The following is a 26309-nucleotide window of genomic DNA, read 5'->3' as shown; positions in this document are numbered from 1 at the left end:
AGCTGCCATTTCACCACGCTTTTGTAGAAAGTTGGTTAAATGGCAAATTGCACAACCCATGAAATCGAATGGCCTTTATGACTGAAAACAGATGTTAGACTCAGTTGCAGAATTGCCTCGCCCCTGAAGTTATCTTACTTTGAAAAGAACTATCCCCTGAAATGTCATTTTGGGAAATGTCCTTCCTCCTCCCTCTTCTGTTTGTGAGAATGGGTGCCTGCCTTTTTAAGGTTTTTGCAGGAAAGCCCTTTTCTGATCTAGAGGTGACGCCATTTTGGTCATTTTCCTGATATTCTCTGTATTTAGTATAATTGGAGAACCAGAAGGGTGGCCGCACACACACAGAACAGTGAAGCACAGCTTTGTCCGTCTTTTGAAGCGTGAACATCATTGGGGACTTTATCATTAAATGTACTTGTTGCTGTGCGCCTTTGAAATGTTTAGACTTTACTGTTTTCTGGCTTCCTGTTCATTTTCATGGAAGAGGGTAATAGCTGAAGATTTTATTTATTCAGAGCCATGGTGCAGGCAAAGTGAAAGTAAACCCTTGTCTCCCGATTGCGTGTAAAACCCAGGAAAACAAAACAATCTTTTCTGAAATATAAAGATAAGGGCAGTAGGCAGATACTTTTTTTTTTTTTTTGAGGAAATTTGAAATAATAGAAATCATCTAGGACTGTTTCATGAGGATGTGTATGAAAAACATGTTACAGAAATTTTTCTAATGCTGAAAAATCTGCCTCCCCTGGACAGGCACGATTTTCGTCAGGCTTGCAGGCGGTGTCAGCCGTGCAGCTCGTCAGAATATCAGCGGCTTCAATAATTGCATTCTAGTTCAAGTGTAAAATTCTTACGAGGGTCCAACTTAATAATTCTGCTGGCTCTTAATGAATGATTTTTTCCCCTGCGGAAATATCATAGGATGAAATTGCATGTGGAGTGTGATAGAAGTGTATTCATCCTTAGGTTAGTATAGAAAGTACTGGATTCTGGCCCACGTATTTCTTTTATGCTCACCTATAAAATATGTGTGTATTTCAGGCATTCATTTGGGATTATTTAGATACTCCCTTACCCTCATATGTCATCCAAGGGGTTATTCATAACCGTGAGATAGATTAATGATGCCCTCGGAAAAGTGGAAACTGAAAATATAAACATATTTTCGTCAATACAATTGACAGTTAATTGGCTGGTGTTCATGGGGGGTTGAAGTAAAATAGACACCATAACTCTAAAAAAAATTTTTTTTTTCTCATTTGGAGCCCACTTTGTTCATACTACATAAGAAGCTAATGTTTCAATTAAATGTGACATAGGTATATATATTTACTTACCTAATTGTCTTCTTTCTGTTAATAATACAATCATATATTTGTCTAGTGTGTGTCCAGCTTCGCCAAGTATGATCGTTCAGTTTTGCTCTATAGTCTCCGCTTTCCTGGCTACGATTTGTGTGTGACTGAGCCGAGAATTTCTTTGTAACTGGTTCAGAAATAGCAGCAGAAGCCAGGATTCAGAAATCGTGTGTGAGAAGCCAGGAGTCGCAAACCAGGGTCCCGGGGACAAACCTTTTCTCTTTGGGAGGGTGTGTCTGAGCTTCCCAGGGGGAGGGGACCGCCCCAGCTTCTTGAGTGAGGGGGTGCAGGGTCTGGGGTGAAGGCCAGTGGCTGTCACCTGCGTGTCGCTGCCCGCCGGAGGTGGGGACAGACCGTGCCGCTCGGCAGGGAGCCCCCGTGCCCCCCGCCCGCCGGCTCCTCACTGGTCTTCCTGCTTCTCTGCTCCTGGCCCCTGTAGGGGCGAAAGCCTGTGGCTCTTGGGCCCCTGGCCTCCCCTCCCGGGCCTCCTGGGCCTCCCAGTCCCCGTTGTATCATCTTTGCGGTGTCTCTGCAGGGACCCCATTGTTTTTGGTCACCAGGACTCATGCCAGGTCAGCTGTTCAGACGTCCCTCCCCCACCACCATCCTCCTCAAGCCCTTCCCCTGGTGGCCCCGGGAACACACAGTCCCAGCAAAGGGTAGGGATCCCAGGGTCCCGGCCACAACCTTGTGGCGGGTCCTTGGGAAACGAACGTGTGGAGCCCGGGCCCCAGTGCCCCATCTCTGAGGGGAGGGCAAGGTGGGATGCAGGTTCCGCTCTGCCCTGCGCTCCACCCATCAGCAATGAGCTTGGCTTCTGCACGCCACCTTCCTGAGGCTCCCACGCCAGCCCAGGGCCTGGAAAAACTCAGCCTCGAGTTCCTGCCACTCGAGGGGTCTTCTTTCCACGCGGTGGCCAGTGTCCCCTCTGCCCTGAGCCCCATGTTGCGCCAGGCCCACGCTGCAGGCTGCCTCCCCTCCGCCCCCCATGGCCCTGGGTGGTGCCCGACACAGTGGGCCCCCGCTTGGCCTGTGGATGTGTGTGCAGACAAGCCAGCCTGCCCTTCAGTCCTACCAGCCCTTTCGCCAGGACCCCCTCCTTCCTGGAACTGGAGGAGCGTTCCCTCCGGAAGGGCCCGCAGAGCTCTTCTGTCTCCTCGGAAGCTTCTGTCACCTGAGGGGTCCAGGTTAGCTCATTGTGAGCGAATGTGTTCCTAAGAGAGCTTAGCGGCCTTGCATCAGAGATGCTTCCAGGAGGAATCTCGGAGTGGGGCAACTCAGAAGGACAGTGATGCTGCGATCACGGCTTTTAGGGGTAGGAGGAAAGCAGGGTGTCCTCAGTGGGGTTCCTTCAGGGCCCGGAGGAGGCCTGACCCCAGACCGACTGAGTGCCCGGCCGGTCCTGCAGCTGGAGGGGCCAGGGGAAGACTCCCAGACCACCTGTCTCCTGAGGGTGCCCCAGTCCTGGCATGTTGGCAGGCAAAGCACCGCTGCAGTGAGGGTGTGGCTGTTAATCCAGCCGCTGCAAGCTTTTTGGACGAGACTGTATCACTGTTGTGGTCTTGACTACCTTGCTTTATCCATGGATCTTTGTTTTCTAATTTTTACCGGTAAAGTCCATTACTGAAGAATTTATATTTTTGTCATTTTACTTTGAGAGAAAATTATGGGGAAGTAAGTCCTACATGACCAAATATTTTTCCTCTTTGTGGAAGTGTTCCTGTTATATGGATAATTTGGAAAATAAAGGTAAGTAAACAAACCCAAAAGCACACTTTGTGATGACCCTACCTAGTTGTAGCTACTGTGAACATGCTTACCTGAGTTCCTACAGAAAGTTTTTTGGCTTCCTCATATTTTTTTAAACAAAAATGGGGTGGTGGTAGTTATCAGTTTACTCTTTCACTCATTAAATGGTAAATAGCTTTTTATGTGTTATTTTATGCATTTTCATGATTATTTCTTTAGGTTTTTTTTTTTTTTTTGACTTGGCATTGCTTAGTTAACCTTTGGTACTTATTGCAAAGCTCTTCTTAAAATGAATCAATGGATTTTCCATTTACAGTGCAGGAAATATTCATACCCTGAGCCATTGTCAGTGCGGGTATTTTTAATTCTGTAATCTTTGACAACTTAGTAGTTATGAAGTAGTATCTTGACATGGTTTCTAGTTTGCATTTCTCGTCTTCCAGGTGAGGGGGAATGTTTTTCCATTTTATTAGACAAATGTCTCTCCTCCTTTTTGAACTATTTTGCCCATGTTGTTTGCTCATTTTTCCTTTGCTTTGTTCATTTATTTTCTTGCTAATTTGGGAGAGCTCTGACAAGGATGTTAACTCATCTTTCTAGTATGTCTATAGTAGCAGATGATTTCTTTGGTTTGATGTTAAAGAAAAACCAGTTTATAAGGTTTTGCCCTCTTCTGTTATCTTTTAAGATGATACTGGTGATGCATATTTATTTTAGAAAAACTGGAACATAGGAAACTAAATATAAGTGAAAAATAAAAATAAATGAAGCTTATTTGCAATCTTATATAGAAGTACCCAAAGTTGATATATCTTCTCTGGATCTTTTCCTCGGAAAATGTATACATATGCATATATTATTGTAACATTTACGTATTTACTTGGCTGTGCCAGGTCTTAGTTGCAGCATGTGGGATCTTCAGTCTTCATTGCAGCCTATGGAACCCTTAGTTCCAGCACATGGGATCTACTTCCCAACCAAGGATCGAACTTGGGCCCCCTGCCTTGGGAGTGTGGAGTCTTAGCCACGGAACCACCTACATTTAGGGAAGTCCCTACATATACAAACTATACATGTATTTTTACCAGAGTAGTTTCTTTCTACATATTTTCTTTCATCGCTTTTTTTTTTGCACATCATATTTATCTTGTCTTTATAGACCTGTTTGCCATCTTATACCTGCATTGGATACACAACTTATTTGAGAAATCAACCATTGTTGGAATCTCAGTACTTTCTCAGTTTCACAGTTATAAGCAACTGTGTAATTAAGGCCTTGGTGTGTATATGATGGCCATAGCCTCATCGTTCCTTGATAAATCCCCAGAAGTCAAGTGACCAGGTCAACGTTTGGCTGTTTTGAGTTGTATGGGGACACACACTGCCAGCTGGCCTTCTGGAAAGGTTCTGGAAAGGTTCTGCTCACCCTCAGTCCCCTCAGCGGTGTATCTATTTCTCTGGGTCATGGTTGCTTTGAATAGTTTAGCTGATCCTTTCCTGCATAGTTTCAATCTTTTAAAATCTAAGAGGCACCTTCTGACCCTCAAGGTTATGTAAATATTCAGTTTTATTTTCTTCTAGTATTTTTATGGATTCACTTTTTTGGTATTTGAATACTTGGTATATCTGAAATTAATTTCGGTGTATGGTGTAAGATTGGAGAAGGCAATGGCACCCCACTCCAGTACTCTTGCCTGGAAAATCCCATGGACAGAGGAGCCTGGTAGGCTGCAGACCATGGGGTCGAGAAGAGTCGGACACGACTGAGCGACTTCACTTTCACTTTTCCCTTTCATGCATTGGAGAAGGAAATGGCAACCCAGTCCAGTGTTCTTGCCTGGAGAATCCCAGGGACGGGGGAGCCTGGTGGGCCGCAGTCTATGGGGTCGCACAGAGTCGGACATGACTGAAGCGACTTAGCAGTAGCAGCATGGTGTAAGATGGGCATCTACCTCTATTTTTTTTTTTTTTTTCACAAATAGCAAGTTTTCCCAACTCCATCTATTAACAAATCTGTTCTTTCTTCATCAAATTTGAAATGGTCCTTCATCATACACTCACTTCTTCTGTATATTTGGGACTGTCTCTCAATTTTCTCTTTAATTTCAAGGAGAAATCTATCTCTTCCTGGCCTATAGTTCCTGTTTTAATTATTGCAACTATATAATACATTTAAAAATAATCTATCCATAGTTCCTATCCGGAGAAGGCAATGGCAACCCACTCCAGTACTCTTGCCTGGAGAATCCCATGGACAGAGGAGCCTGGTAGGCTGCTGTCCATGGGGTCGCTAAGAGTCGGGCATGACTAAGCGACTTCACTTTCACTTTTCACTTTCATGCATTGGAGAAGGAAATGGCAACCTACTCCAGTATTCTTGCCTGGAGAATCCCAGGGAGGGGGAGCCTGGTGGGCTGCCGTCTATGGGGTCACACAGAGTCGGACACGACTGAAGTGACTTAGCGTATATAGTTCCTATCCCTCCTCATTACTCTTTTTTCCATGAATATTTTTCTATTCTTCTATATTAGATGATCTTTAGAGCCATTTTCATCAGCTTAAAAAATAATACTTCTTGTTGTTTGGTTGAAATAATATTAAATTAATAAATTAATTTAAGAATACTCAGCATACAGTAAAATTTTCCCATTCTAAAAATGAAAATGGTGTATTTTCAAATTTATTCCTCTTATTTACTTCTATAAAGTTTTGTTTTTTTTTCACACAGTTTCCTCATACTGTTTATGTTAACTTCTAAGTTATTCATTTATTTATTTATTGGTTGTTGCTCTTTTAAATGGAGCTACTTTTCTATTTTAACTGATTACTGTTGGTGTATCAATATGCGGTTGAATTTTTATATAATTCTAGTGAGCTTTTTATATTAGCAGATTGAGTGACCTATTGTTTACATATAGTAGTTACAATCTAGATTTTGAGTCCTTTTAAATTATTACTTTCTTTTGTGGCTTTTTTATTTTGGGAAAACACAGTAGTTCTTCAGCAAGGATGAACCAATGGTGAATTTTTAAATTTTTTTAAAAAATCAAATATTAGCTGAGAATGACGCTTAAAGCATCTTCTGCAGAAATCAGTGAGGATTAGACACCACCAGAGTAGGAACAGCACAGGAAGAGGGCTGGTTGTGAAGGTGGAAAGAGGTTTCCCTGGGCTGTTGGAGAGTCAGCGAGGACCCGGGCCGAGGGGAAGCAGGCATGTAGTCTGTTCAGGCTGGAGGTTTCAGAAGTGAAGTCTTTTCAGAGTGAACTGGCAGGGATAGGGGCGTAGGCATGGGGAAACGGTGAGAAAGGCTATATTTGAATACAGAACCCACCCAGAAGCTAGGGGGTTTAGGAAGTGAGGGAGAGGATCAGGTTCTTAAAAAGCGTGCTAATAATGAAATCTTCTTGATTTACTTCTTCTTTAGTTTCAGGGATAGCCTTTGGCAGCTATTGTCCGAATGTGCCACTTTATAATAGACTTAGCAGTTTTTTTCTGAATTATTTGGTGACAGTGAATAAATCTTTAAGAACTTATAAAACCACAGGAGTTTATATTTGTTTGTGTGTTTTACGGGTTTGTATTTACCATGGCTGTTTTTGTTGCTTAATCCTAAATCCTGTTGAATAATCTAGGTAGTCTTTAGACTTTGAGCCTCAGTCTGTGGTAACGTCTTTTTAAACATTTACCTTTTGGGGGTAATTTCTCACGGTCATCTTTAAGCTGATGTAAAATAATTTTCATTTTTTCATTCTATTTGGGTGTAAAGGTGAAAATCAAATCTCAGGGTGTGTATGGCTACTGTGTAATTTGGAATTGACATTCTTGTGTTTGCTTTTCTACTGTGTTGTGGGTTCTTCTCTGCCACTCTGTCCTATCTCTACCTGTGAAAAGTGAATGCTTACTGCTTTACAAGGGACTCAAGGAAAATTTAATATGATCATATACCAATGAAGCTTTGAGACATTCTGTATAATGTATATATCTTTTTTTCTTAAATTTTTTGGAGTATAGTTGACTTGTAATCTGCTAGTTTCAGGTGTACAGCAAAGTGGATCAGTTAAACAAAACATACATGTTAGTTTTTGAAACACGGCAAAGCCTCACCCATCTGGAAACCAATTAACTACCATTTTTTATTTTTCTGGAACAGAGCTAAGAATAAGAAAAGATGAAAGGACATCGGGCCTCAAAAGTCCCTGCACCGAACTGTGTATTTATTCATAGGCTGTGTCTCAGGTCCTTGCTCACCATTTACATTTTATTTTTCTCTTATGCACAGCTCTAATATTCATGAATCTCTGTCCTAGGCTACTGCAAGTTAAAAGTAGCAAATTGGAAGTTGGGAAATGGCACCTTAGGTAACAGTGAGAAGTGATAGCAAAGACCTAATAGTAAAGGAGCATAAAGAAAAAGTGCAGTCAGAAAATGAAGACCATGGAACCACAGCAGTGCGGGCCAGCGACTGGAAATAGAATACAGTTCTTTGCCCCTTCGTGGATGTTACCGATGGTTCGTGATTTTCATTCTAGTCATCAGGAAGATTTTAATTGTGTACCATATGCTTTAATTAACGTGGCAAAGCAAGTATCTTTGATATAGATTTTCCCGTGTTTAAACATGTTTATAAAATTCTATTTAAAGGGGTAAAGCTTCAACTATCCAGAAAACCCAGCCTTCCCAAATGACTCTCCCTTTGGGATCTAAAGAGTTGTGGTTTTATTCATCATTGTCCTTAAATCACTGACAGTGTAAATGCTTCATGTGTTTTTGGGAAACAGTTTAGCATGTAATTTCCCAGTGGCTGAGCCTACTTTCTCATCTGTTTTACTGTATGTGTATTCTAAAGTCAAGTTGGCTGGAAGCTATTTGGTTCTGTCCTTCTGACATGTATGTTTCCTTTCTTCCTCATCTCCCGTCTGGGATGCTCTGTCTGATGCTGCATTTTGGAATGGATAACGCCACTGTTTTGTTTCAACATACGTGGGTCTGGTTGCACTCATGTCTGCCTGTTCACCACCCGTTTTTCGTTTTCACACTCGGTGGACGTGGGGGGCTGTTTGCACTGCTTGCTAGAACTGTGAGACTGTGACTTAATGTGCGACTTTGACCACGGTGTACATTTAGCTCAACAGGAGACAAACATGCTAAATGCAGGTAGCTTGCTGTTTACACATACGTATACCTTTTATAATTAACTGATCTTTTTTTTTCCTACCATAGCTGGAGATAAACTATAAGCCAATTGTTACTTCTTAAAATGTAACTGTTTTTGATTTGATGTCTGATACAGTATCTAAAAATAAGATTAGGAAAATGCCTCTTGTATTTTTTAGTACCCTGGAATAGTCATATGAACTTTGATTTCTACTAAACACAAGAGAATTATTGCAGGGATGCTTCAGTTATAAAAGCAGGATATCACAGATAGACCACCTTTTTGAGTATGTATTTTACTTTTTGTACTTGAGAGGAGAATGAATAGAGAAGAAAAATAATATTTGTACTTACATCCTGGACAAATGTCATAAGAACTGTTTATTGCTCACTAAAGAAATTAAATCACTTAATGAAGGTGAATTATTATCTTAAATTGTTAGGAATTTAATTTCGAAGCTATTTTCATAGGGATATTGGCCAAGTCATGAACAATAGCACTTCAGTGCGTAAAGATGCTCATGTGTGCATGCGTGCATGCTCTATCGCGTCCGACTCTTTGTGACCCCACAGACTGTAGCCCACCAGACTCCTCTGTCCATGGAATTCTCCAGGCGAGAAGACTGGACTGGGTGGCCATTTCCTCCTCCAGGGGATCTTCCCGACTCAGGGATTGAACCCACATCTCCCATGTCTCCTGCATTGTCAGGCAGATTCTTTACCACTGAGTCACCTGGGAAGCCCTGAAGATGCTCAGATGGCTTTAAATAGACAACCAAGTATATTTCGATGGAAACTTTTATCTCTAAGCTTTAATAATAACAGTTCTTCAAAACTGCCCAGCTACCAATATAACTATGTGATCAGTAAGGAAGTATGATTTCTTTAAGAAGAATTCATTTTCCAAAATAGTCTTGCTTATTATTAGTAGGCATCGTGTAGTTACTTTATCGATTAAGTTCCGTTTTTAACATAAATGCTGAGTTGCTTCTGGTTGCAGGGTGGCTGTTCATAGTTAATGTTGAGACTTCAAAGAACAGAAATTAGGCTGATCACAGCGTCCCAGGTCTGGTCATAGCAAACAAGGTGGGTTACAAAGGAGTCTAGACTACATGACCCGTGGTAGGTCATGTGTGCATTGGTGATTCTATTGAGTCAACTTCCCCTGGCCTTAAAATAAGCTATATTATCATTGCCCTTACTGGATAGTTTCTACTTTCTCCCATTTTAAAATGCCACAAGATGGGGAGGGGAGAGATTTCTTGATACCTATGTGTGAATTAGTGACTAGGATGAAAGCCAGAGGGCTTCCCTCGTGACTCAGCTGGTAAAGAATCTGCCTGCAATGTGGGAGACCTGGGTTAGATCCCTGGGTTGGGAATATCCCCTGGAGAAGGGAACGGCTACCCACTCCAGTATTCTTGCCTGGAGAGTTCCATGTACTGTATAGTCCATGGGGTTGCAAAGAGCCAGAGTGACTTTCACGTAATGAAAGCCAGAACTGGGAATGTGAGGGTAGTTCACTGCAGTCCTCTAGAAACATCCCCGTGTGATCATCGTTTTAGTGACTTACGAATTAGGTGGGAGAATTGTGAGAAAAATCTCATTCCTTATCTAAATGGACTGTTCTGTTTGAATTTTGATTGTTTTTAGTTTTTATTTCCATGATTATATGCAATATGGGATCTTGAGATAATTTCTAAAGCAACACATGTAAATGTAGATACAGAAATACATCACTACTGTGCGTTTTACCCAGCCCTTGCCCACATATACAAACACAGCTAGTGAGGTCAATGGAGGCTTTTTTATGCTCGCAGCTAAGACTTCTGTTTAGCTTTAAGCTGTGGCATTTCACATGAAGTCATTTACTTATGACAGGCTTATGGGGAAATGCTATTCTTTTAAAATATCTAGATAACTTGATTTTATTGCCTATTTATCCTAAAATAATGGTGATGCGTATTTACTGCCTCAGAGATGTGTATGAAGCACCCAGTTCTGTCTGCATTCCTGACGGGAGGAGCCAAGCTACTGTTAGTCACGGTCTTAAAGAAGACAGTTAAAGAGCTTGATGAAATTGATCTTCAATTGAAAGATCATTAATGAACTAACCTCCTACATTGACAGATCACTCAAGACCCCAGAGAGCATGTGATTTCTTCTGTTTTGCAGTAATTCATTTGAAACATTTACCAAAACCCTTAATGTAAATAGAAGCTGCTCAACTATCTGTAAGTGATGGGTCCTTTTTATTGCCGTTCTAAACCATGCTTCTTCTCATGTGCCGACAAGAAGCACAGTGTGCTCGATGTTCCAGAATCTTGACTTGGACATAGCACAGGAAGCATGAGTTTAACATAGTCCTAAGAGCGAGTGCTTTCTAGGAGAAAATGTTTTTAAGGGCTATTGATTGAGGATATTTAGTGAGTTACTAATCTAGGAGATTGCTCATTTTTTTTTTTTTTAATTGCTCTTAGGTTGCTTAAGAAGTTGTGGGTTAGCAGGATAAAAAGGCTGGTATCTGGAGATACATTAATGAAAGTCTTTTCTTTTGGTTCTGGACTATTTCTGTCTGATTTGGTGTCTCCGTGGAGGAAAGCATAATAGCAGAGCACCTCCAGCTCCGCATCAGGTCTTTGCATCTTCTCTTCCTCGTTCTCACGGATCCTAACTGCTCCTAACTGCAACTACCTTGTTGTCTGTTCCTCTGGTTGCAGTAGCTCAGCCACCTCCTAGTGCTGTGACCTCCGTTTCTTTGTCTTTGCAACTCATGGGTTGTCCTGAGGAGTCACTGACCTTAGCCAGCTGATATGCTTAGAATGGGGTCTGGCACACAGGTCTGGGGAAGGGCCAGCTGCTGTCGTCATGAATGGGGACACTGGAGAGGTCAGTGCACACGGGCGTTGTTCATGCAGGAGGAGAGGAGGTCCCCCAGCATGTGGAACGGCACCTTCTCCTAGGACCTGTCTCTCTTTAACCTGAGGGCTACACGTGGCATCTGGCGCTTAGTGGTGTGGTGGGGAGTCGACCAGGGCCTTCCTCTCTGCTCCCAATGATCATGACCTGGGCTTTGTTGGGATGAACTGATGGATTCTTCTGGCACACATGGCCCGTGGTGCTCTCTGCAGACCCCCTCTCCCTAGGAATGTATATTTTGTATTGAAATAACATCTCCTGTATTTTCTACCTGCTGTCTGACCTTAATAGGCACTTGTTTCAGACTGAAATCCCATGATTTCAGTAAGTGCACATGTGAATTATTTGTTTAGATAATTTTTATGTAAAATTGTAGGTATTTATGTTCTCTACAAAAATGAAGGATTTAGCTTTACCATTCTCATTAGGAATGCTAAAGACTCTTTCTTTGGGAAAGGGATATTTTTCCTCCTTGAACTGTAGTAAGTATATTTCCATGATGATATATAAATATGTATTGGTATATTACAAACATAGGTACCTTTACTATAGGTGATGCTACCTGAAGTTGTCTACTGTTACTATATTCTATTCCATTATTAAAATGCCACTAGATTGATTTCATGACCCATTAATGAATTATAGCTCTCAGTTTGAAAAACATTGTCCTGAAGGATCACCTGGATTTCTGTCCTCACCTGGGCTCACAGTCAAAATCAGGAAGGATGAATGTCAGTCATGGTGATGAAGATGATGGAGATGATGATGGTGGTGGTGATGATAGTGGTGATGGTGGTGATGATGATAGTGACTATGATGTGACAAGGCGATGATGACAGTGATAACAATGACAGTGGTGGAGGTGATGGTGGTGGTGATGACAGTGATGATGGAGATGATAGTGATGATGATGGTGATGATGGTAGTGACTATGATGTGACAAGGTGATGATGACAGTGATAACAATGACAGTGGTGATGATGATGGTGGTGGTGATGATGGTGATGATGGTAATGATGAAGGTGATGATGGTGGTGATGATGGTGGGATGATGCTGATGGTAGTAGTGGAGATGGTGGTGATGATGGTGGAATGATGGTGATGATGGTGGTAGTGATGGTGGTGGTGATGGTGGTGATGATGGTGGTGGTCCTGATGATGATGAATGTGGTGGTGATGGTGGTGATTATGGTGGGATGATGGTGATGATGGTGGTGGTGATGGTGGTAGTGATGGTGGTGATGATGGTTGTGGTCCTGATGATGGTGGTGGTGGTGATGGTGGTGGTGATGCTGATGTGATAAGGTGATGACAGTGATGATGATGACAATGAGAGTGGTGATGGTGATGATGATAGGGATGATGTTAGTGTCAGCTACTGTTTATTCACATATTCTTTACGTATTAGTTTAAAAAAATTAAAAAATACATGCTTATTTTAAGTCATAAATGTATATAAAGAGAGAAGTAACGTTCACAGTGCTGTGTGCTAAGTCACTTTAGTCATGTCTGACTCTTTGTGACACCATAGACTGGAGCCCTCCACCAGGCTCCTCTGTCCATGGGATTCTCCAGGTAAGAACACTGGAGCGGGTTGCCATTTCCCCCTCCAGGGAGTCTTCCTGTCCCAGGGATTGAACCCGCGTCTCTTACATATCCTGTATTCACAATACAAATGGTTAAGGAAAGTTGTTATTCTCACCTCCACTGTAACTAGCGAGAACAGTCTGGCTCCATCTTCCTCGCCTTTCTCTTGCTCATATGTGTGTGTGGAAACATACGTGCTATATGTGGGGTTTTCTTTTTGTAAAAAACTGGAATTCTTTACTGAGTAGTTGATTTCTCACTTGAAAACCATCACGATCTTTGCTCCAGAGAAGCATCTCAGTCTCTCCTTAGCTTTTCGAGGTGTGGCTGCCTGCGTTGGGTCAGTTCGTACCTTCTATGGCTATTCCGGGCCTGTCTGGTTATGGGACACCCCAAACGATGCCACTGGATATAAATATGTGGACATATGTGTGCTTTCACGACAAGGGCTATATCTCCCAACCAGGTATTGCGAGGTCAAAGAGCTTTTGTAGTTTTAGTTGCCAAGTTGCTTTCCAGGAAGGTATCACCATTGCCCACTTACTGAGCACGTAAGATGTCCTAGGCTTGGCATGAACTCCTTATTCTCCTGACTTTGGGCCTCACGCCCTCTTTGTGCTTGGTTGACAGTGACCAGCCCATGCATTCAGGCTAAGTCCTGTGTGCGGACGGGTGGAGGTCCGGAGGAGGGCAGACAGAGGCTCTTCCAGGGCCCCAGCCCAGCTTCTCAGCCTGCTGCTTCTCCTGTTCCCTCGGTCCTCGGTCATTAGGGTATGGATTCATTTTACCAGCCAACATTGTTTCTCTCTTCTTAGACGAGATAAGAATTCCACCTGCTTTTGCGTTTGCCTAACCTGCAGCTCTAGCAGAGCGCTTGCAGCACTTTGTCCTGTATTCGGGGGAGTGGAGGGCATCCTTCTCACACCCGACCTTTGAGTTCATGCAGACAAAGCCCGTCTGTCATCTTGTGCCCCTGCAGAGAGTCACCTGGTGCCGAGTCTCTGAAACTCAGTAAGTGGCTTTGGAAAACGCAGGAGAGTGTCGCCAGAACGTGTGTGCATGTTTGTGGACAAAGTCCTCGTTTTTCCTTCTGTTTTCTCAGATGCACTGCTATGCGTCACATTCAGCCTGACTGTCCTTAGCTCTGGCGACACAGGGCAGCTGCCAAGCCTGTTTATATGCATTTGTAGAGGAAGCCGTGCCTAGGGACTGACGGCATCCCGGTCTCTCCCCAGAGGCTCCCGTGGGTGCTGGTGGACTTTGCCTTTGTGGCTCCATACCTGGACGCTGACCTGAGATAGTTCCCATTCACTGAATGCCCAGGGATCAGACACCAACGTACAGCTATCAAATGTGCGTGCACCCGGGGAAGCCTTACTTCCCCAGTTTAAAGGGACCCATGGCAGGCTGACTTCAGAGGACCTCTTACTTTAATATTTACCACCCCTACATCACTTCTGATGTCCAGGGAAGATGGACTAAAATCTGTCAATGGACTAAAAGCATGGTCCTTTCTCCCAGCTGCCAGTTCTTGGTTTGGGTCCCGCCCCCCATGACTTCACTGCTCAGCCAGCCTTGGAGGGAAGAAGGTACCTTGCTGGGATTCCTGAGCTCACTGACTTGCCAAGGTGATGGAAGCTGCAACCCAGCTTGATCGTTGGGGGCAGGAAGGAAGGCGAGGACTGTGTCGGACAGAAGAGTACATCCAGTGACAAGCCCCATATCTCCGGGGCTTCCGTCCTCTCTGAATCCACGTCCGCGTGTGCTGCACGTGGCCCCGCCTCGGCTCTGTGGACGCTGGTCACTAGGGTGGGACCCGGTGGATAACTCACACACTGGCTCCGAAGGCGCCCCCGGAAGTGACCCAGCATCACTGCTGCTCACGTTTCCTTGGCCACATCCTGTCCCATGGAGGCAGAGAAGAGCAAATCAGAGTGTGCTCAGAAGAGATGAACCTGAATTTTGGTCGATACCCCTGCTGTGGGGGCCACGTAGGACGATGAAGGGAGGAAAAAAAGAGAGAGAGGGCAGCATATTCTCGGACATAAATAAAACTCTCTCTCGTAAGAGATTCGCTGACCGATTCTGCCAAAAGAGAAGTCCCCAAAATGCTGTGATAAATGGCGACATCACTGTAACCAATTTACAGTGATTCCTTTGAAGGACAACAGTCATCTTTCTGCAGAAAGACGTTCTGTGAAGAACGCTGGAGCACTTGTCAGCCCACACGGGCATCCTTAATACATGGCCTGACCTGTGCACCCATTACCATAAACTCAACCACAGACAGACACCCGGAGGCGGGGCCGCCTGAGCTGCAGCCCAAACGGAGAGCGGACTCTGCCTGCAGCAGAACGCGTGCTCCTGACTTCCCAGAAAGCTGGGGCTTGGTTTTCTCCAAGGCTTCTGGTTCTTTCTGTCCCTGCTGGAAGCATAACTTCTCATTTCAGAGTCACATAGTGTATCCGCTCTTTAAATATGACTGATAGGAGGAAATCGCAGCGCCCCTCCAGCTGTTGTACTGTTTTCATGCTGTGGGGTCTCTGGCTGAAATGAAAAGACTTGATTTGGGGGATTTTAAATCAACTAGGAGTTCTGATGTGAGAGAGCATGTTCATTTCCACATAGGATAATTTTACAGATCGACTTAATAATAATGTGTAATAAACAAGCAAATAAATGGCTACAGCTTCCATGGGGCTTGGCCATCGTTCAAGCCCAGCCCTCGGTGCCTTTGGTATCGAGATGGAAGAGCTGTGGTGGTTGGCTTATGGTCTTCACAGGAGCGGCGGGAGTGGCTTGTTCCTCTGTGACTCCAGGGTGGGGGAGAGGCTGATGGTTCCGAGGCGATGGTGGCCTTTCTGATCCCATTGATAGATGCAAAACTGCATCCCCAAGTCTTTTGCTCTTTGGAGAAAACTTACCCTGAAATGAGAGAGCAATAAAACTAGCTTGCCTAATTTCTCAAAGTGTTCATTTGGTCCCTGAAAGTTTACCAGATGATTCTGGTCACCATCTACCCCAGGAAACAGTTTTTCCTTTTATTAAAAAAAAAAAAAAGAGGAAGAATTGATGGAATAAGGTAAGTCCATTTGCTGCATGAGATCGAGTAGTCTTGGAGACAGTAATATACGCTTTTTAGATGTTTTAAAAGAAATGCATGTACTTATTTATTTCTGGCTGAGTCAGGTCTTGGCCGTGGCACACAGGCTCAGTAGTCATGGCCCTGCAGCCTGTTGGATCTTAGTTCCCAGCCAGGGATTGAACTCATGACCCCTGCCGTGGAAGCATTAAGTCTTCACCACTGGAGCACCAGGGATGTCCAGAAATATGCTTTTCTGTATCCTTTCTCTTACCCATCCAGTAAGTATTCACAGAGTGCCTGCTATATGCCCAGCAGTGCTTTGGGAGGTCTGCAGACTCTGGCCTTTAGTTTCTAGGCTTATGGTGTAAACGGTGACTGTCCTTTTGCCTCTTGCCTAGACCGTCTGATTTGTCCTTTTGAACCTGAGAACGCCACGTTTATTCCCTTTAAAATACACTTGAATTAGGCCTACCTCCTGGCCTCCAGCTCCACGTGCCCCCCCAACGCCCCAGCCCCTCCTCGTGACCCCCTTCTTGGCGCCCTCCCTGTTCTTCTCTGCCGTTGGGAATCCTTTCTGACTTCCCAGGGCAGCTCAACTGTGTCCCCTGGGGAAACCCTTCTGCCCCACCTCCTTCTGGGAGGGATGCTCTCCCATCACACATGTCGGGGCGTCCGTACGACTGGTCCCGCACGTCCCGTCTGGAGGCCCATTTCCTTGTTCATTGACTGTCCCTGCATAGTGGCTCTGGCTTTTCTAAGAGACTCCCATGACATTTTCCGGTTGGCATGGATTGTAAGGGTCCTTGGCTGCAACCCTGCCTTTTTCACAGGCGAGGAAACAAAGACTTCGTGTGGCCCTGGCCCTCGTTCAGGTTTCCCCGGCCAGACCTGCAGTGGAATGAAGACAAGCATCCAGATTCCTGATGTCAGTCCAGGGCTTTCTACGTGACATCACGCGACCTTGCAACGAAGCTGTGTGCGCGAGAAACCTCCGTGCCGTTCAGTATGCAGGCTCATTACATATTTGCGCATCTGTATTACTTGTGGTTATATCTTTTTGTAACAAAATAGAGAGCATGGAATTCATTTGTCAGGAATGTAATCCATCAAACCAACATTACATCTGTGTCAAAATCAGGTTCATCTTTTATCACTCTGAGTTACAATGCCTTTTTGAGGACAGGAAACTTCTGTAAGTGCAGCGTCTTCTCCTTTTATGTCACTGTGCTTTTAATCTTCAATCTCCTTTCTCCTTTCTTAACCTTTGAGAGAGATACACTTTTTTGTTATGTTAAATATCAGTATAATTAAATTATCAATAATCAATATATTTTCTGACACCATGTTGCATACTTTTCAAGTCCTTTTTCTTGAGGGCAAATGTTTGCATCCCGATCAAATAGACTTAAATGGAGAAGGGCATGGCAACCCTCTCCAGTATTCTTGCCTGAAAAGTCCCATGAACAGAGGAACCTGGCAGCTTGCAGTTCATGAGATCACAAAGAGTCAGACACGACTGAAGTGACTTAGTAGCAAATAGGTATTTATGAGTTAAGGACTTGGTTTGCTGCAGTTATGATGCCAAGAGACAGTCACTGTATATAGTACATCTATGTTTCTTGTTTGCATCTTGGCAATTAAACCATAGAGAGTTTTTTTTGTTTTTGTTTTTGTTGTTCCTCATGGTGTTTGTATCAACATTCATGCAGATACAATAATTCAGTGTGAAGGAAAATCAGTGTTTTACTGAGCTGATTTGCATATGCATGTCAGATCTAGCTATGCCATTTTTATGCTATTGAGGAAAACAGAATGACCTTTTTTACCAAGTTTTTCATTCTGGAGGATGCTGTGTTTTGAATGTGGAGGGGAGGGGGCTGCAGAAGAAAGGTGAAGAAGCAATTGTTGATTTATACCGTGATGCTAGCCACAGTCAGGAGCCTAAGATGCTTTTCAGCTATAATTGTATCTTTGCTCAAGGCTACTGTAGTTATACTCCATTAAATCCCACTGTCAGTCATCTCCAGAGCTGCAAGGAGCCCAGGCTGAAACTGACCACTGAATAGTCCCAACTCGCCTTTGTGTTTCTTCTCTTGTTTCAAAGCGTAGTGCAGTCGTGGACGGGGAGATGTTGCATCACAAGATTACACAGTATTACTCATTTATGGGATCATGGTAGAGTAATCAGAAATACGTCGTAAAACGTGTCTAGCTAGCTGTCCTCTTAAAGGCCCTGGCTTTCATCACGATTATTTTCCGAAAAGAAAGAAAAGACAAAATGTCATCCAGTAAATATGTTGGCAAATAACGTCTATCTGAAATGGGTAGTTTTCCCTCAACAGGAATAGTAAAGCACACTACAGAAGCATTCGACTGGCTTCTGTCAAAATAATTATCCTGCAATTATCTCTGCCGTCCTGTTAGCTTTTGCATTTGGGGATGGGATGTGGTGCTTCTGTGGTCTTCAACTCCAAGCTTAGCATTCTCCCAGGAACTATTACACTGATGGATTTTTTTCTTCTTAAAGTCTAGAAAAAAAGAACGGGGAAGGGCTGTTTAAAAGGAACTGTGCTCTGACGCATAGGTAGTGGGTAAATCCTTCGGAGACCCAGTTGGCTGCCTGTACTGTGAGCGTGGGGTCCTTCTGTTAGCGTCTCCACACTCATCAGGACCACAGTACCTGGTCCAAGCCCAAGGTCAGCCAGTGTGACTAAGGAAGGAACTCCAAACATGCTGGGTATTGAAAATAAATGGGGGTAACCGCATCAAGACATGCATCCTTAACTGTCTTTTACAAAGTGTCATTCCTAAACTTCCATCTCAAGTCAGTTTTTTTTTTTTTTTTTTTTTAAGTTGAGGGGCAGACATTTACAGTTACAAACTCTTTGCTGCTGCTGCTGCTAAGTCGCTTCAGTCGTGTCCGACTTGGTGCGACCCCGTAGACGGCAGCCCACCAGGCTCCCCCGTCCCTGGGATTCTCCAGGCAAGAACACTGGAGTGGGTTGCCATTTCCTCCTCCAATGCATGAAAGTGAAAAGTGAAAGTGAAGTCGCTCAGTCGTGTCCGACTTTAGCAACCCCATGGACTGCAGCCTACCACGCTCCTCCGTCCATGGGATTTTCCAGGCAAGAGTACTGGAGTCGGGTGCCATTGCCTTCTCCGACAAACTCTTTAGGCATCTTTGATTCAAAGATACTTTTCAAAGATGTGACCTACACAGCAGAGTACATGTGTGCTTCCTATTTCTTCTTATTTCTTCTTATTTTTTGGAAAGACTGTCCCTAAAAGAAGGATCTTTTTTTGAGGGGGGTATTTATTTAAATTACAGCAGAGTACATGTCTGCTTCTTATTTCTTCTTCTTTCTTTTCTTAATTTTTGGAAAGAGTGTCCCTAAAAGAAGGGATTTTTTTGGGGGGCGGGGTATGGGTGTTTATTTAAATGAGTGCATTCAATGTGCTCCTGTTTTAAAGCATTTTTAGTTTAACAGCGATTTTCCATGCAGAATATCATCTCACTTGTCCAAATCTTGGCCCATGGAGGAGAAATGTCTTGGGCAGAAGCCTGCTCTGACCTCTGCATTCCTCTCCAGGTGACATCTGTGATTTTAAGGCAGGATCTTTTTTTTTTTTTTTTTTTTTTTAAGAGAAATTTATCTCTCAGTGGGATTATTTTCTTTGCAATTCACCGCCAAGGTAAGTCCTTTTGACTCATCATGCATGTGTACTTGACTAAGTAACAACACTTTAAGAAAAGTAAACTCCGTGCTTTTCTGCTGTCATATTTGATTTGAGCTATGCTCTGACGGTTGTTTGAAGCTAACATGAAATGCAGCGCCTGCCTGATCCATTTTAGCAGCCCATTATCATAATTTCACTGTCGTATGGCCACTGACTTAATGTACTTACAAATGACAGAGAAAGTGTGTTACATGACCTTAGGGTTTTCAAAAATTAAATGACGTCGTAAGTCGTATTTCAAAGAATAGCTAAGGAGAACGGTTTTCTTTCCTGCATAAAGTGTCACTACGCACAGCAACAGGATATTGTATTTCTTTTTTATTACACAAAAATGTGAAGCTTTTAAACTCCTAGATTCCCCACATAAAATTTAATATTGGGGTAGGGAATGAGATATCCAGTGGATAAATCTGCTTCTCCCCCACCTCATCCCCTCTCATCTCGAGATGAAATGCCTTCAAAACTTAGAAATGCAGAAATATTTTGAAATTCTTATCTGATGATGAATCTAGTATTTTTTTCCTTACACAAAGCCCACGTGTTCCCACCTCAAGGGCAGTAAAGTACTTACATTTACTGACGCATGCTTTGCTAGGATGCTCAAACGTAGATCACTTCTTCTGTGTTTAGGAATCAGTTTTGGTTTCAAGAGTGTTCTTTTGAAGGGACTGAGTCTTCTAGTCTGGAGTGAAGTGGGATCTGGAGGAAACTCGTCATGGAAGCGAGTGACATTGGTGTCTGGTCAGCACACAGAGCTCTGTGATGCCCTGAACTCACGTGGCCAAGTCCCCCTACTCTGTGAGGGACTGATGCCTCCCACCATAGGAGGGGTTACGGGGAGGGTGACGGAGCACCAGGCTGTGACACGCACCCCGTGCATGGGCCGTGGGCAGACCAGGATGGACCATGGGCCAGTCTTGCATAGAGCGTGGATGTAATCAGCTCACTCGCCTGCTTAGGGTCCTCTCTGCAAGGAAGGCGAGGCGGTGGTGGTTTAGGTGCTACGTTGTGTCCGACTCTTTGCAGCCCCATGGACTGTAGCCTGCCAGGCTCCTCTGCCCATGGCATTTCCCAGGCAAGAATACTGGAGTGGGTTGCCATGTCCTTCTTCCCAACCCAGGGATCAAACTTGCATCTCCAGCATTGCTGGAAAATTCTTTACCACTGAGCCACCCAGGAAGCCAAGGAAGGAATACTGTGGCTCAAACCATAGCTCACTGAAAGGGCCCTTCGACTGGAAGAGCGACTGATTGATTTTTAGATCACAGAAAATAGTGGGTCTCCATGCAACCGTTAGAGCTCAGAAGCCTTTTTCAATTAGATCCTGAAAAATAAACATGCGGCCCAGTGCAATAAGGAGGCAGCCTTATGGGAGATAGAGCAGCTTACCAACCTTGCCGGCAGTTCAGTGAACAAAAATTTAACTTGTATGTTGATTTCCACATGGTCATTAGTGATAGTGGTTATTGGAAGTAAATGGTGATCAGGAGGCACACTGGTATGGCAGGAAACACAAGTCACAGGCTTGCATTCTGTGGCAACCTAAGGATGTCCTTTGAAAGCCAAAAAATGGGGCTGAAACAGAAGGTCTTACCTCCCTTCAGCTCCCACCTGCAAACCATGAGGCTTGTGCATGAGTCAGAAAGGACAGGGATGACCTGGGGATCGCCTGAGAGCACGTGGGCTGAGTCCATGAGGGGACTTGCTACAAGTCTATTTCGTGCAGTGTGGGACCTTGCAAATGTCCTGTTACACCCCAGCACTATTGACAGGAAGAGTGTTATTTAAAGTTACTAAAATTCAGTGCCGCTTCTAAATTGAATTGACACTTTTTTATGCACCAGAATTAAATTGCAGGGTGGGAGGAAAGGTGTAGTTGCAATGTGTGCTTACGAATCACTTATCATAAAGATGTTTTCAGCCCAAAACAATTAAACCATTGGAAAAAATTTTCTGATGTAGCCCCAAAGTCTTTGTTCCTGTCGTGGATTTAGTGGGCCTGAAAAAAATGCTTTCTTTTCTTGATTTCAGTGAAAGGTCATTGTGTGGCTCTAGTTTTCCTTAAACTGAATATACACCAAGATTACAGATATATTCAAATATTTCCCCCACGGAGGAAACCTCATTTTTATGTTGTTGCTCTGCCCATAATCCTGCATGGGTCGGTCTGAAGTTGCCATCTCCCAATTTGAGTAAGTGATGCCAACAGAAAACTCCTAGGCGGGGCCGAGGTAAAAAACCTGCCTGCCAACGCAGGAGACCCAAGAGACGCGGGTTCTATCCCCGGGTGGGGAAGATCTCCTGGAGAAGGAAGTGGCAGCCCACCCCAGTATTCTTGCCTGGGGAATCCCACGGACAGAGGAGCCTGGAGGGGTCCAGTCCCTGGAGTCGCGCAGAGCTGGACACGACCGAAGCGATTTGACACGCACACCACAGAAAACGCGAGCTCCCGCTGCTCTGGGGACACGTGCGTTGGTCAAGCGCCTGGGAGACGCCATTGCGCATGCCGGCTGCTGGGGTCAAGCTGCACGCTGACCCGGACTTAGGGCGGTGGCCTGGGAAGCTGCCCGGGGTGAGACATGGGGTGGGGGCTGGGGGGTGGAGGCTGCCCCCGGCTTCCAGGGCACCGGGGCAGGGCTCCTCAGTGGGTCCCGCGTCCTAACGGGAAGGAAGGAAACCCTGGGGGTGGGGCTGAAAGGCGCTCTGGCTCTCCCGCATCTTTGGTCCCCCGTAGTAGAGACGCCACTCAGGGGAAGCTCTGTTTCCAATGGTTCTCTCCTGAAGGCAGGGAGAGCGTATTGTATGCGTATTCAGTCCTGGTACAGGCTGCAGTGGAAGGAAGCTGGGGAACATTCCGCACCTGTGGAAATGCTTCAAGCAGGGCATTCCGAGACCAACCACGCAGGGTTCTTAAGACGCAGGGCGGGCAGGACTCCACCTTACTGCTGTCACTTCCGGATGAATCTCGGGGGTGAGGTTAGAACCCCTTCTCCCCTCCCCGCAGCCTCTTCCTTAAGGAGTCGTGGGTCTGAAGGGTTTATTAGGACCATAAATCGCCTCTCCTGTCAGTCAAAGGCTCAGAAACAGCACGGCGTGGTACTGGCCATGTCGGTGTTGGCATGTAAATCACTGCAGATTAAATTATTAGATAATTTGGAAACTTAACAGTTTGCATTTTGTACTTCCAATTGTTTTGCTGACTTGCACTTTTCTTGGCTGTCTGGGATTTTATTAACCGTCTTGGAGACATCTATCACATCCTTCCTCTTCATTTTCCAATGGGCAAATTTTCCCAGGAAGGAGAGTCACAATACTGATGTCTGCAGCCACTGCTCCAAAAAGATTGCTGTATTTCCATTGACATGCAGTGCATTACCATAATTGGCTTTTCTACATGATAGGAGAGAGGAAATAATAATGTCATTTTATTTACAGCCAGAGTGTCGCTTTATGAGACTTCTCCAAGTTTCTGCCATGCTGTGTAGGTCAAATGACATCTTTTGATCAGTCCTGTCCAAAGACATCAAAGCCGAGTGGCATGTAATGGAGACCTAGTGACAAACCAAATCTAGAAAAGAAATAAGACTGCCAGTTTCCCATTAAACAGCCTGCTAAACAGCACAGCTTCCCCGTGTCGACTACGAAACCACTCTGACCACCTAAATCAGGAGAGTGAAAGGAGGCTGAATTGGACATTAGTGCTGCAAATGACTGCCGTGATTGCCAGGGCGCCCCTCCTCCCCCGCCCCCCGAAATCAGCGAGCAAACCAAGCGAGTTACAGCGAGCACCATTCATTTCTCTCCTGCCACTTGCTGGTTTTCTGATCTGGTTTATTTAGGTTTGACATCAGGCAAATGGTGAAGCGGGATATCTCTGACAGATATTCTTACTGATTTAACGGGAGGCACACCGCTCAGGGAAGATGGATCTGAGACAGGATTCCAGAGTGGCGGCTTCTCCCTTCTCCGCCCCGATTTCTTCCCTTGATGATCCGTTCCAGTGGTAGGCCCTTCCTGCTCACCGTCAAGTCAGGAACCCCTTCAGAACTTTGGAGGAAGTTAAGTTTGACTGCCTCACGTAGTGGGAGTGTAGTTTCTTTAAAAAAAGGATGTTTAAACGGGACTTTTATACCAGAGACTGAAAAACGGAGTTGTTTCTGCTTCCCAGGTGAGGGGCCCACGTGGACCCGGATACCGTGTGTGCGAACGAAGCAAAGCAGCACCCTTGGGTTCCACTGCGTGGATGGGCTTCGGGTCCCGTTTAGTGTTTCCTTTTCCCTTACTTCCTCATTCTCACTGGTAGTTACTGAACCTCAGTTTCGTTCCAGGCACCCAGAGAGCTGCCGGGAGCCCAGGTCCCCTAAGCTGCTGTCAGTGCTCATGGCCCAGGGGCAGGACAGAGACCAGACCCGTGATCATCTGTGCAGCTGGGGGTCCTGGAGGCCTGGCCAGCGGGCAGACGGAGCCCCTGCGGTGGGGAGGCTGTGGCTGGGCAGAGAGGTGACTCAGCAGGGGAGCCTTGGAGGGGTCATGGTTGGAGACCCTTTTATTTTTTTGTCCCCACTTTTTTTAATCATGGTAAAATGTACATAAAATCATCTAAACCATGTAAAAATGTGCAATTAAATGGCATTAAGTCCATTCACATTGTGGTTCAGCCATCACCACCTCCATTTCCAGAACTTTTCCAGAGCTTCTCAGATTGAAACTCGGTCCCCATGAAGCACAACTTCCCACACGCCCCCGCTCACAGGTCCTGGTCACACATCCTGCTTTCTGTCTCTGCGACGACCAGCCAGTTAACATGGCTGGAAAGGGGTTCCAGGGGAGCCGTCCCTGAAGGCAGACCCCGAGGAGATGGTCCTCTGTGGCCTCTCACAGCTGGTCCCTGGCCTTGATGTTCAGGCGGGATTGTCCGAGGACGGTTTTGTTGACCTTGATGTAGATAAAGACCTGCTTTTACAAGCAAGATATTCTAAAGACAGAATGCATCAAAGCTCACACCACTTGGAGTTGCTGGTAGAAGTGGGACCTGTGCCATCCTCTGAGTGCATGTCAGGAGCCTGGCTCTGAAACAGACGCCCACTCCCCCAACCCCGACCCTGGCAAGTAGCTGCGGTCACCTGTGCTCAGGGGCGGCTCCCCCTGCCTCTTGGCCTCAGCATCCTCCTGCAGACGTGGAGAGCAGACACAGGCCTTCCCTGTACCAAGCTGGCAAGAGGCTAACAGTTAATAAATGCAGGGCACTTAAGATAGTGTCTGGTCCAGAGAAAGGCTTCAATAAATATTACCTATTATTATTCAATGACATTTTAATCCGAAGCATAATGCCAGCTGGGCAGATGTGCTGTGGGTATGAAATGTTTACCCAAGAACAAGTAAATTCTTTCTTTAAAAATAACAGTATATTATCAGTACTCTCAAATAAATTTCTAGTGTGCTGAAAAAAGGCATTCTCTCTCTCTCTCTCTCTGGGTGGATCATTATCCCAGAATATATTTCATTCCAACCTGAGATTGGACTTCAGTGTTGTCATGGAGAAAACACTTCTGATTGCAGTGGGCCCTTTACCTTTCTACAGAGAATTTATTTACACGAATGTCCCTTTTTGCTTCCAGGCTGTGGCTTCAGAGCTTGGAGATCTGTTATCATCAAACGTCCTTGTTTCTGGGCTTTGAGGATCTTTTTTCCAGTCCACTCCCACGGGGTCGTTTAGATGGTCTTTAGTATGAGCTCTCTTTCTCCCTCTGCAGAGTTTCTTTCGGAAATAGTACTTTTTTTTTTCTCTACAATTTAAACATGTCCAGCATTTCTTCCCAAGCAGTTTCCTGAACAGAACCAACGCAGACAGACGGGAAGAGAGAAACTCAGAGACTAAGTGAGAGGTTGGAGTGGAGACTCTGGGTCTCATTCAGCCGGTCTCGTGGAGAAAGGCTTTCCTGGTAGAACAGCTGGAATAGGATTGCTTTTGTTTCTGATGCTCCACCAATGAATCTTTTATTTGCAAACCTTTTCCTAGAAATCTTTGAGCCTCCAGGACTCCCACCCAAAGCCAGAGTTTCTGGAGATGTGGTCTTGGGGTTGACTTGGTGCACCCTGAGCGGACTTCCAGAAGGAATCAAAAGACGAAACGTCTCTAGACTATTCAGGAGTTGCTGTTTCCGTGAGATTTCTAAAAAGGGCAAGAAGGACGAGTATAAGGGCCCTGCGCCTCCCCTAATGACGTGGAGCATCGCCCCAACCCCCAACTGTGGATCTCGTCAGGGGCGGCAGGGGGGAAATAGCAGGAAGAGGGCACAAGGCTGGAACCCAGATAGTGACACCAGCATCTCCATCTCTGTAGCCAGGAACATCTCCACCCCACTTAAGGATGCGGATGAGGAGTGAAACCCATCCACCTGCTGAATTCACGTCTCTGGGTGCCCCAGGCATCCCGGCCCGCAGTCTGCCTGAGCCCCATCTCCAGGTGTTCAATAATGCAGCAGGATTTAGTTGCACCAAAGTGTCACCTGTCTAGGTGAGTCGTGCTGGCGTCTATCTGAAGTGACAGCCGTCTCTGAGTCCCGGCGTCGCTCACCGACTTCTCTCTCATCATCCCACGTTGGGAAGGTAACGTTTTCGACAAGGTTGTTCCCTGTTCCCTCGCTCGTTTCCTGCCCTTCCCCCATCCCCTCCTCACCCCTGAGCGCACCTGATCAAAGCATCATCGCTGACAA

At 45.1% G+C, this 26309-nt stretch overlaps 1 protein-coding gene across 2 annotated transcripts in view; it reads left to right on the top strand.

The window, feature by feature from the left end:
• Nucleotides 1–26309, top strand: part of TSHZ1 (teashirt zinc finger homeobox 1) — an 81665-nt gene that overhangs the window by 37942 nt on the left and 17414 nt on the right. The gene's annotated exons all lie outside the window — the stretch shown is intronic.

The sequence above is a fragment of the Bos indicus genome, chromosome 24 (genome assembly GCF_029378745.1).
Source record: "Bos indicus isolate NIAB-ARS_2022 breed Sahiwal x Tharparkar chromosome 24, NIAB-ARS_B.indTharparkar_mat_pri_1.0, whole genome shotgun sequence".
Lineage (NCBI taxonomy): Eukaryota > Metazoa > Chordata > Mammalia > Artiodactyla > Bovidae > Bos > Bos indicus.
Note: the sequence above shows the minus strand (reverse complement) of the source record. Positions and strands in the feature narration are given on the sequence as shown.